Source organism: Rissa tridactyla, chromosome 3 (genome assembly GCF_028500815.1).
Source record: "Rissa tridactyla isolate bRisTri1 chromosome 3, bRisTri1.patW.cur.20221130, whole genome shotgun sequence".
NCBI lineage: Eukaryota > Metazoa > Chordata > Aves > Charadriiformes > Laridae > Rissa > Rissa tridactyla.
Genome location: NC_071468.1, coordinates 80,130,973 through 80,144,207, shown reverse-complemented (window position 1 = coordinate 80,144,207; position 13,235 = coordinate 80,130,973).

The following is a 13,235-nucleotide window of genomic DNA, read 5'->3' as shown; positions in this document are numbered from 1 at the left end:
CTTACATGACTCAGTGCGGTTGAGGCCATGTAGCCACATCACTTTTACCATCTGTAAAGATCAGAGCTGCATTCCCTTCCAATACCAGGATTTCCAGTTGTTTCACCTGCCCAATTGTTATCCATAATACAATGTTCTAATCTTTTCTACTATACATCTCTGTTGATAAATTCATAACTTAAAGCTAGCATAGACAGCAACTGGGAGATTCATGTAAGCAGAATTCTTCTAGTGGCATGAAATTCCTTTCTGGTTTCTAAATTAATACCATAAGCTGTCTTCTTACAGAAATTTAGCAGGGAAAGGGAAGATTAAACCCCAATTTCTATCTAATGATTCTGTGCTCAGGAACTGATTTTGGGGTAAGAGCATAAATCAGTAGTTTTCAGAGCAGTATAAAAATTAATGACTGACACAAGACTGGGGGTAGCATCTTCTCATTCTAAAGAAAATAATAGTCTGTTAACACTTCCAGATGTGGGGATATAAATATAATAACTATTTGTAAATTTCTCTCTACAGATTATAAAATAAGCTTAGGAAGTTTGGTTATCCTGAATGAAAATTAACTTTTGTGAATATCCCTCTAATTTCTTAATGGAACAGAATATCACAGGAAGAGATGCTAATATGTTAGCACCTCCCATGTCACTAGTGGGTAGAGTGACGCTGGAGATAGATACTTTCCAGGAGCATGCATGTATTTGTGAAAGAATAGGCATATGCTGGGAATACAATAAGAAAGTGATGTGCAAATATGTATATTTCCATTTAAAAAAAAAAAAAAAAAAGTGCTGTTTAGCTACATAGAGCTGTATTTTAATAAGGTGTCATCTGTATTTACAGTCATTTCCACAGTTGCAAAAATATAAATGACAGCAATATTTTCTCCTGAAATTCCTGAAATTTCATTTCCACATTTCTAAAGTGTCATTGTCAATAAAATATGCTATATGAGAAATCTAGGTCCTATCAACTTCAATACCAGCTTTATCATTTACTTCAATGACAGTTGAATTATACCATATAGAAAGGTATTTTCAGAGCAATGAAATTCTTATCCTTCTTTTTTTGTTTGTTTTTTTTTTTTTTTCTGTCACATTGTGTAATATTGCTGTGCCTGCTTAAATGTTTGATGTATTCTACCAGATGGTTGGAAGTATTGCAGTCAGGAGTACAGGGGTTTGGTTTGTACCTATCTGTTTTTTAAACATTAAACATCTGCACTATAGCAAGCGTGAGGTAGGGTACATCTGAAAAAACACTGTAAACTGCATATCTCATATATTTTTGCTGCTGTTGCATTAAAATCTGTTTTAATATGAGCATCACTTGAATAATTTTTTTAATGTAGAACAAGTGTGCTACTTTCAGGAATTTAAAGCCAATGCAGTTTCTAGTTGGTAAGCTGTTTAAACAGAAACAGAACTAGAAATTACCAGTTTCAAGTTATCTTCTGTACTCCTGTAACTCAAAGATGGCATTTTAAAATGAGTCTTTAGTAGAAAAAATACAAAAACCATCTTGTTAAGAAAAGCAGCTACTGCATATGAATGGGTATATTATTCAACATAAAATCACAAGGCCTTTCAGCACATGAATGTAATGTGCACGTGCAGCAATCTTTCTGACACTATAAAGCTTCAAAGGATCCATTACTGTCTTCTAGTTTACAATCTGTGCACTAACAGGTTTCATGATAGACAGAGCTATTACACACTCTATTGTGCCAATGTTATTACTTCAGAGAGAGAGAAATTAAACAAAAGATGTGAAATAGAAAAAATGTATTAACTTGTAATAAAGTTGTTTAAAATACTACAATACATTTAATATAATATTATATAACACAAGACAGTGACTGTGTCATTGGAATAAAGAATCAAACCAAAATAATAGTTTAGGTTCAGTTAGTTATAATTGTGATTGAAACCATTGCTGCTGTAAATTAGCTTGAGGGATAGCATTGCTGAAGCACACTCTTGGAAAGCAGAAATGTGATTTCTCAAAAAGCATCCTTTTGGAGAATATTTCTGAGGACTGAAGATCTTTCCTATACTTTCCATATCAGTTTCTTCTGAGACCTTTCTAAGCTTTCTGAGTGACAGAACCATGCTTTCAGGAAACATACATTTTGATTTTAGTTTTACGTTTTGTTGTAGTTTTACTTATGCAGAGAGCAAAATAAGTAAAGGCCCACTTGGTAACAATCCACTGGTTTTAAGGCTTTCATATTCAATTCTTGTCGATATCTATAGGGCAACTCATATAGATAAATTGTAGGACCTAGAATCTTGTCTTCATGTAAAATAAGGCAGATCCATGTTAATCTGTTTCTAACAATCTAAGTTGCTGTGCTGAAGTTAAAAGACCAAATTCTGACTCCATGTAACAAATCAGAGAATTTGATAATGTAAAAATAGATGACTAACTTAATCTGTGTTTCCATCAAGAATCCCACCTGGATTCTGCCTGTCACAGTAGGATGGGTTTCTCTTCCATGTCCCATGTCATATCTATCAGGACCATGCAGAGGCCCTTCATGTTCCAGAGTATATGAAACAACAGCAAGCACTGATGTTTCAACAAGGGCGCATACAAAAGGAAACACTCCTAATGACAGCAGCAAGACAAATTCTTCATAAGTGGGGCTAGAAGTTAAGAGTTGCTGTATAAATTGATAATATTCCAGTTTATCAAAGCCAAATTTGCAAATCCAGTTAACTGACTTGGCAGACTAAACACGTTACAGCTTTTTGCTTATTACCAGACAATGGTAAGAGAAGGGTTCTTTTGTGGTTTTTTTCCTCCTAATAACCTCAAAAGTTAGTTCAGTACCTATCTAAAGAAACCAGGATTCATTTAAAGAGTGTAAATTAACTTGTGCGGTCTACCATGTTTGTTGTCTTGTGCAGAGCAGTAATCTTCTATAATGAATTATTACAGTACTCCGTAGCACAAAGTACACTTAAAGGGATCAATTTAAGTACTTGCAGATCTGAATCAACTTACACATTTCCAAACTGAGCTATACTGCCCATCCCTTTGGTGTATTTTAAAAGACATATATTCACCAAAAGAAGAAAGTCTTTTCATTTTTTTGATCCTTTAATCATTCTCAAAAGTGAGAAGCTGGCAAAATATCAGGATTGGCATGATTTTATGAATTTTGTACAGATGTTCATAAAATTAATGTAATCTTTATAATTACACTTATCATTTGGACATTCACAGAAGGATATTGACTTTAATTACAAAACTCATCTGAATACTAATGAAGTTGTCTTTATTATTGTGTGAGTACATTCTATATCGTTTGGAATATTGGCACATTTCACAGTATGATAAAATCCCATAATGCTATACAGTGAGTTTGAAGAAGCAATAAAGTACCGTTTTTAGAAAAAATACAAAACAACACACTTATGCAAGAGCAAACTTTAATCTGCTTGCACCTTGAAAAAATGATCTAGTTCAGTCCAGCTCCATAACAATAGATTTTTGGTTGGGTGTCAGCTGGATGACTGACATGAACAGGTCAAGCATGACATTTGTTAACGATATTTCCTTCAAACTTGTCAGAATACTTAAAATTTTGTCCCATTTAATTTAAAACAGCATATATTTCCATGATTTGTTCTTTAACAAAGAACAAAGTGGCAATTTTTCCTTCCTTCCTTCCTTCCTTCCTTCCTTCCTTCCTTCCTTCCTTCCTGCCTTCCTGCCTTCCTGCCTTCCTGCCTTCCTGCCTTCCTGCCTTCACTCCTTCCTTCCCTTCCTTTATTTTTCCTTTCCTTCTTTCCTCCCTCCCTTGATTTTTCCCTCCCCTCTTTCCTTCCTCTTTACCTCTCTCTTTCCCTCCTTCCTTCTTCCCTCCTTTCTATCCTTTCTATCTCTAAGGTTATTTGTCATGAATCACTCTAAATGCCTGCCAGTCCATTTGCCTCTTTCAGATTAAGCTGCTGTTATTGCTTTTTTCCTGATGTGGTATTAGAAAGTGACAAATTAAGTTTAGAATAATTATAATCCATAGGTCATGGATTATACATTGATTTGCTGACAATTTCTTATCATTCCCTGGAGCATAGCTTTTGCAAGCTTGCAGTACCACAATTTATACTAAGATCCTACCTGTCTGGCCATGAAAGCATTTATGAATCTGATAGATGGAGAATAAATGGTACTGGGCAACCAGGAGCCATTAAGACCTACAGTAGTTAAGATACCCACTTCCCCCGAGTGACTGGTGCATATAACAAATACATCTTGCTTTTATCCTGGCAGTCCAATGTAATAGATAAATCACTGTGATAACACAACAGAAAAAGAAGTTAGAAAGTCCAATGTGGTTGGTAATTACCACAGTTATGCAAAATATTTGTTTCTGGAAATGTGGATTTTGATTCTGTATATTAGATCACATATAACAATATATACTGATCATATACCCTAGATAGCGTACAAGAAAAAATGCATTTATTTCTTTTACTTACCAAGTTTTTGTCTTTTGAGAATATTTTAAGAATTTCCACATGGAGGCTGGAAACTTCCCATGATGCTTTGATTACATAAAAACTGCTTTAGTTCCCGCTGTAATGAGTAGGAGGTATGTTTTAATACTTCAAGAGAGAATCTAACTGCTCACTTTCCTTATCTCTGGCACATTTCTAATTCAAGCACGCATTATAAAAGGAAATTCTCTCCTCTGTTTTCATCAAAACCTGAATGTTTTATTTTATCTTTGTGTTAATGATGATGTCTCATGGCTCGTTTGTTCACAGTAATAGAGTTTTACTCTTCATTGGTAAGGGATTCAGAAGCACTTAGTTCAGTGGGTTAGTACAATGATTTCTCTACTTCTTTATATATTTTCTTCTTAATTGGAATATGTATTTTGTTATTTTTATTACTGTTATAACCACAGAAGCAAGACATGTACAGTGATCAGTTTTTAAACAGCCAGTATAAACAGCTTCCTTTATGATATGTTTGAACTGACCTACCATCCATCTGGTCTAATTTGTTGAGTAATAGTCCAATAATAAAAAAATCCAACAAAGCATTATGATAATAGGTTATCCTTACAAAAGAATCTGCTCCTCACCATTACTTACTGTGTACTTTGATTTTGACAGTAGAATTAAAAAGTAGCAAAAGTTTTCTTGTTTCTTTCATGCAAAATCGTATTACCATCAGGAAATATAACACTTAATGTGATTGAATGAGTCACAGACAAGAATGAATGTATGAAAAAATAGTGCTGGCCAGATTTTTGTTTGTAAAGCTGCCTTATTAAGTGGAGTGAGATGGGATGTTTCTCTGTGTGTATGTGGATTTTGTATCTGTAAGCTGGAAATTAAATGCTAAATTTCCAGTTGCACTTTGTAAACTCCAAACTAACACCTTTTTTCTGGTTTTGTAAGAGCAAACCATCATGAATTAGTGTTATATGATCATGAAAGACAAATACAATTAACTTATTTATGAGTATGTATCAAAAACAATTATTTGGAAAAAAAAAAGAAAAATAAGGCAACCTAGAGTGGTATTTCAGAATTGTATCATATTGTTCTTCTGCAAACTATGCACGCTAGTAGAGTCATGTGGCATTATTAGGGGTGAAAAGTGTTTCAGAGGAAAAGCTGAACCACAGAGAAAATGAAAGTTTGGGAAGCTAAGGGAAGGTTAGTACTATGTTTTATCTTTTAATTGAACAGGTTGTTGAAAAGTTTAAAAGTACAAGGCAAATACAGATAGCATTAGCTTCCTAACTGTAAAATTCAAGATGGACTAGGAGCAACTTCTGTTGGTGACTATGACACGCTTGGTTTGGTATCATTTTGCATAGATTCTTATGACAATGTTTTTTTCTGTGCTTTGCTCTGTTTCCCTACCTATCATTCTTTTGAAGAGCAGACCAATGGAATGTAAGTCACATTTATGAAGAGACAAATTATGTTGAGGTTTTCTTCTGGCAGAGACTGCAGAGAGATTTACATCCCAGTATCCATGAAAGAAATGTTTAATTCCACAAACATTTGTTTATTGATATGGAAAGTTGTTTATGTCTGTAAAAAAAAAAAAGTATAAAATTTATTAGGAATTTTGGAAGAAACTCAAACTATTCTTCTAAATATTGCTTCACAGGGAAAATGCCTGGCACAGTAGGAACCTGAAGAGGACTGAGGAAGAAATTGAGTTCTCTGCAAAGACATCAAATGCCAAAACGCTGATTATACCAGAAAGCATGTTCTGAGTTTAATATAAAAGTCTATAGGACGTCCCATACGTCCCATTTCAGCTGAGAGAGTTAGGTCTGAAATAAAACAAAAGACATGATGAAAGATCTCAGAACCACAAGCTATGAGAAAGAAAATGTTGACATTAATGTGTGTACAGTGTAACGTGAAAATGAGCAAATCTGACAGCTTTCAGGCAAATTAACAGAGGTATCAAGAGGAAGCAAAATCACAGATAGAATACTTCTGTCAGCAAAATGGAAGAAGTAGTCTTGGAATCAGAGGAAAGGAATACATAAGAAAATATTAAATACTTGAAGAAATAAATGATGTGGTCCTTTGGTTTCTTGCAAATCTGATATAATACAGCTTTTGGTTTTGTGTGTATTTCAGTGGCAAATTCCACGTCACTAATTTTTCACAATACATTTCCTGTATTTTGACTTAATAAGCAATACATGATATTACAGACAAAGTAAATTCACTACATCTTATGCAAGTCTCCAACTGTGTTTAAGCCAGCGAGTAAGATAGATCATTGGTGTCAGAACAGATGCTCAAACGAGTAGCAAGGCACCTGGATAGCATGAAACACACGTAAAGAATCACGCCATCCTCATCAGGGCATTAGAGCAGATCCATTGTCCCTGAAAGTTGTCAAACATGCTGGAAACAGTTCTAGAAAGTATTAAAATATAAATCTAAGATTGGTTCCATCTGTTCTTTTCTGGACAGTCGTAGTAAAGAGAGTGGCACATCAAAGTGGCAGTCTCACCAAATACCCACCAGGAAGTCATGGTCAACCGATCAGTGTGATCCCATTCATGATCAGCCAGTTGTGAAGAGCACAGCTGTCAGTGTAATAAAGCTACTATGGAAGTACAGCCACTCTAGGCATCCTCTGTACTAATGTTCACCAGGTGATCTCCATGGACTGGGAGATGCTATAAATGACTTGGCACACTCTTTGTGACTTGTTGGTCTTGAAAAAATAGTGCTCCAGGAATTTCAAGGAGATAGCACAACTACATGATGTTTTGTTTGGGCCTGATTTGGTTTCGTTTGTTTTTTTGTTTGTTTTCTTGACAATTCAAGTAGAAGCAATTAATAGGGAGACAAGGTATTCTGTATAAAAACAGAGGGAATAGAGACTCATAAAAGTGAGAAAAAGAAGCAATATCCTGCACCTACATATTGGCTTGTTCTAAGGAAAGAGGAGGCAAATCAAGGCATTGTGAGCTGGGAGTGAAATAAAAAAATTTGGTGAGGCTAAAAAGGAAGACACAAAAATGTTACCCCTGTATTTGACTGCCCAGCATCCTTATCTATGCAGTAGGGGAAAAAAGGTCAATGACTCTATGTTTTCTCAGTTAGACACTGAAAGTATCTTTCTGCATGTAGATGTTCATGAGGCTTTGTGACCATTTTGTAGCACCCTAGGGGAAGATGATGAAGGTGATGGTACTACTGCACTGGAGTTTGTCATCTAACCTGTCATTCATTGTAATGATGGAGAAAATATTTTTGAAATAGACAAACCATGCTGGATGAATGATGTTCTCATCTGTTAGGAAAGAGGTAGGGACTGACAGTCACTATCCCACTTAGGCAACCAAAAGCAGCTAAAGAAGAGTTGCCACCCACTTAGGCAACCAAAAGCAGCTAAAGAAGAGTTGCCACCTTCTGCTACCTGTTATAGAAACAGGATGCTGGGCTAGAAGGACTGTTCTTGTGCAACTTTTTGGACATATTTTACTAAACAGAGGATGCATTTAACTCTGTGGATTTACAATTTAAATAGTGTTGCTTTGCTGGTCTTATGATATAGTACATGGACAGAAACCACAATATAAATCTATTTATGTTGTAGAGAAAATTATTACCATAAAAGTCTTGAAGTATCAAACTCTTATAAACTTCTTATAGAAACAAGTGGAATCTGAAAGTTTTTCAGATGTAGTTCTTGAACTCACTTTGAAACTGTAGATGTAGTAAATTGTTGAGTACTGCCTTAGTTTATTGACATAAAGTTATTAATTTTAAAATCAGTAATTGTTTAATTTAAGTCCCTTCACCTGAGCTCTTTTAGACATTTTTACAGGTGAACTTGATATTGTATACTTAAACTTACATCATGAAAAATTCAGGCTACATTAAATTCTAAGGTACTGTATTTCTTTTTATTACACAAATGCATCAGGTTCTTTGAACTTTTGTGTACTGTTCAAATTATGACTCAATTAACCAAGTAACATAATGTGGCATTTAACTGTTCTTTTTCAACTATTTCCCTCTTACTACTGAAAAATAATTAAGAAGCAAAACTCTACCCTAAGAAAGAAATATCTCTGATGGTCTTCTGTGTATATGCATTTATATTGTCTTATCACTATATTGCGCTATATTACTCACAGATTTATCTTACACGTTTTACTCAAAGAAGAATGATATGTCGATTAATTAAATAATCCTTTTAGCACTGCTTGCTTTCTTTTCTGGGTACCTTTCTTTCTATACTTGCTCACTTTTGCTCTTTCAAATTCCCCAAAACTGTTTCTATGTTTAAAGTCTGCCATTATTTTCATTAGCTTTTGTTAGCTTTTTTCCAGCTGTCTTAGCCAAGTTCATTCTTTTCCAGTTATCCTTCTCACTTTTTCTTGACACCACTCAGATTTTCTTCTGCCCAGTCACTATAGCATTTGAAAGCCTTCTATGTAAAATCAATAGCAATAGAAAAGTTCCTAAAATGCCATGGATTTACTTATCAGTAGCATTAACCTTTATCAGTTTTTTCTTTTTCTTGTTTTTATTTTTTTATTTTGTTCCTACCTAGTGTAACTTAATGGAAGTTTTTATTAGCCTTTCTATCTTTTCTTCTCACACAATACATTCAAAGAGAATGTAGAGAATATCATGCAAATAAGAAAAGTTTAAAACATTACCACAAAGTTTGACTTCCCAAAAATTTACCTCAAAATCTTTCTAGAACATGGATTCTTTTTACCTATATCCAGATTACAAATGCTAAGCAATAATAAATAAAAAAATAAATAAATAAACAAACCTCAAGGAAATCAAAGACAATGCAGATAAGACAAAAGTGCAGCACATACTGAAAGACTGAAGAGTGGAAGAGAAACTGTCTGCCTTTATCCAGGCTTCTCTCAGGACTAGTTTCCAGAGTTGAAGGCAGTTGTCCAAAATGAAAAGTGATTTTGAGGGGATTTGCAATATATTATATTTGAGCCTGTCCTTTCCTAGGTGATTTGATAGTCATGACTATATTAGTCTCTTCGTGTGAGGGAGGAGAAGTTTACCATTCTAGGATGATATCATTGATATCTTAGTCAAATATATGAAGCTTTAGGTAACATCTGCTTTTTGCTAAGGATTTGGAGGAGTATATAGATAACCACTTCGATGCTAAGAGAAGTTTCTGAGATCATATTAATTTGGTCATTAATAGCTATGCATCACAAAAAATAAGACATGATCATTAAAATGGTTTGAATACCAAAATGTTATTATTGTCTCATACTATTTTTCTTCTTTCACTTTTGGTGTTTTAATTGCTAAGTCTTTCCTTCCAATTTCTTTTTTGTTTCTCAATAAAACCCTTTAAAATGTCAGTCTCCCTGTCTCTTTACTGAGATCCCATCATCCATAAAATCGCAAAATTATCCTGGAGGGATAGGACCATGGGAGAAAACCTCGTCAACCTCACCATTCTAAAACAAGGTCAGCAGCCATACTTCCATGTAGTTTACATCCACCAATGGCCCTGCAAATCTTCGAAGCATGTTAGTTCTTAGGAAAATTATTTTTAACTTCCTTTTTACTGATAATTCAACGTAAATTAGAGTGGCTTTCCAATAAAAAATTGTAGTTTCTGAATCTTTTTACATTGCTTGCAAATTGGTGACCTTTCCTGTACAACTATAGCTTTTCCTGTAATGTCCTAATGTCCTATATTCTAAATTAATTATGTAATGTACCATATGCACTCATGATATATTGTATGAATAACAGGTCCAGACAAGTGTAGTAGCTCTTCCGAAAGTCCTAGCATGGATCCCTGTCATACAAGTGAATTCAAACCTTTTTAAAAAGCTTTATTTCCTTCATCTCTTTTTACTTCCTCTTCTTTGTTCTCTACAGTTCTTTATTCCCTATTAGATTTTTTATGAGTTACATGGAGTGAAAACATTGATGCCCTTGCAGTTGAAAAAACTATAATATGCTCTAATTCATTATCAGTCATTTCAAAAGCCATTTTAAATGATCAGTGAAATTTCAGATGTTATTTATTAATGTTCCTCAGACAAAAATGTATTTTGTTAAATGCTCTTAAATAGCTTTGGAATCAGTGTGTGCAAATTTACCCCGTCATCATTCTATTGTGGGAAAAAAAAAGTGATTGGACAATCTGCAGAGAAAGCAAGAAAAGACAATTATTTTATGTTCCGGTCAGTTACTTTCAAGTGACAGTCCTAATGGAAGTGGAGAATGTATTTGATGCAAGTTTGACTAACAGTGTTGAGCTGGCTCCAAAGTCACTGTTTTACTTACTTGAAGTTAGAAGTAAGTCAGCAGTTTGTTGGGCTCAAGGTAAGGAGGATTCACATAGGTCAATCACTCGGAGTGTAATAAACAGCAGATACAGTAATTCTGCTTGGCAGTTACACTGCAGGCATCGAGAGCTGCAACCACAAATCAGCAGTGCTTACTCAAATGTTCCATGACTCTTCTTATCACTTTTTCAAAACGATGTCATCATTCAATGAAATGAACATGCTGTCATTATTAAAAATATAGAACTAAGCTATAGCTCTGAAAAGTTGAAAGCCACTTGAACCTATATCATTCCCCACTCCACTAAGGCAAACTACTTTTATATTTTTAATGTTTTCAGGCAAAATCTTTCTGGCTTTACTTCCTGGGCATCTTATTCGTACAGGTCTACACCTGGAAAAAGACACAAAACGCCCTTCAAAGTTAAATAACATGAATAGAAACAGAATCAGATAATGCCATTTCTTGGAAAAAAAAAGAGGGAATTTTTTGTTTTAGCATTTACAAAAGTTAAAACATGCCAAGTTTGGTTCTTATTTAAATACCTGCCTTTTGTTCATCTCTTTAGTCTGAATTTTAGAAAGGTTTAATCATCATATACATTGTCAGTAAAAGATATAGGAAGCTTTGTCATTGAGAATAAAACCCTATGAATCTTTGTATCTCCTTTTTGATTAAGGAACTCAAGTTCCATAGAAGAAAGGCTGATTTATATGTAAAAGTTTGTTGTGTTGTTTTGGGGAGAATGTATATATATATATATTTATATAAAAATGTAGCTAATCGGGCATCTTTTCAATTTCAGTTGGAACGGCAAATCTAACAGAGCAATAATAAGCCTTAATCATTGAGGTTTTTTCAACAGAGAGCATCCTGTATTCAACATCCCAGTCTACAAACTCGCTCCTATAAAAAAAGAGGGAGGTGAAGCATCAGGTAGGAGAAAGAGATGGCTTTGGCAATAAAATCAGCAGGCGGAGGTCCGTGATCTCATGATGTGAAAATAGTTATCAAGCAGAAGCAGCGGGGTGCTATAAAGAGTTGTAGCTCAAGTTGATGGAGAGGAAAGGGAGAAAGGGGAGCCCAGGTCTCTGACGAGATAGATGAAAACTCTCTTATTCTGAATACAACCACTCGTCCTTCTACAAAAATACTGTTAGGGGAAAGAGGACCTGGAGAAAGGCCTATTGAACTGAGAAATATGTGTTTAATGGTCTGTAAATTCTTGGGTTTTGTTCCTTAATTAGAAAACTGTGCCAAGCTTGCTCCTTACCATCTATTGTGTTCTTTTAAGAAGTAAGCTATGGTAGAAGACTAAATAAATCACAGTAGCACTGGGGAAAAGAGTGTTTAAAGTACAGGAGCCTGAATAACAAGGGCTAGACTTAAGGGAAAAGCTCTTAGAACAACCTGGTAGACCTAAGTCTTACAGACTGGATGAACCTGTAGGACTTAGGTCTATAAACTTGTCCTAAATGTCATCTGGTGATCTAGCAGGTTGTACTGGGTCTGGCCACAATGGAGTTAATTTTCCTCATAGAAGTATAGAATCATAGAATGGTTTGGGTTGGAAGACACCTTAAAGATCAAGTAGTTCCAACCCCGCTGACAGGGGCAGGGACACCTCCCACTAGACCACGTTGCTCAAAGCCCCATCCGACCTGTCCTTGAACACTTCCAGGGATGGGGTATCCACAACTTCTCCGAGCAATCTGTTCCACTGTCTCACCACCCTCAAAGTAAAGAATTTCTTAATCTACCCTCTTCCAGTTTAAAACCGTTACCCCTCTCTGATAAAGAGTCCCTCCACATCTTTACTGTAGGCCCCCGTTAGGTACTGGAAGGCTGCTATAAGGTGTCCCTGGAGCCTTCTCTTCTCCAGGCTGAACAACCCCAACTGTCTCAGCCTGTCTTCATAGGAGAGGTGCTCCAGCCCTCTGATCATTTTTGTTGCCCTCCTCTGGACCACCTCTTCTGCTGGAGGCCCCAGAGCTGAACACAGTACTCCGAGTGGGTTCTCACAAGAGTGGAGAGGGAAAATCACCTCCCTTGACCTGCTGGCCATACTTCTCTTAGCAGCCTGTATGGTGGTGTCTTTTATATTTGTGACTAAAAAAGTATTGATAACACAGAAATATTTTGGCTCTTGCTGGACAGTGCTTGCACAGGATAAAGACCTTCTCTGTTTCTTACTCTGCCCCCACAGGCTGGGGATGGGCAAGAGGGAAGCATCACAGGTAGGACAGCTGACCCAAACTGACCAAAGGGACATTCCATGCCACCTAACATCATGTTCATGAATAAAACTGGAGGAAGGAGTCTTTCCAAAGTATCTGTTGTTTGGAGACTGGCTGGGCATCAGTCTGCTGGTGAGAGGTGGTGAGTGATTGCCTCTGCATCACTTGGTTTTCTTTCCATTTTTTT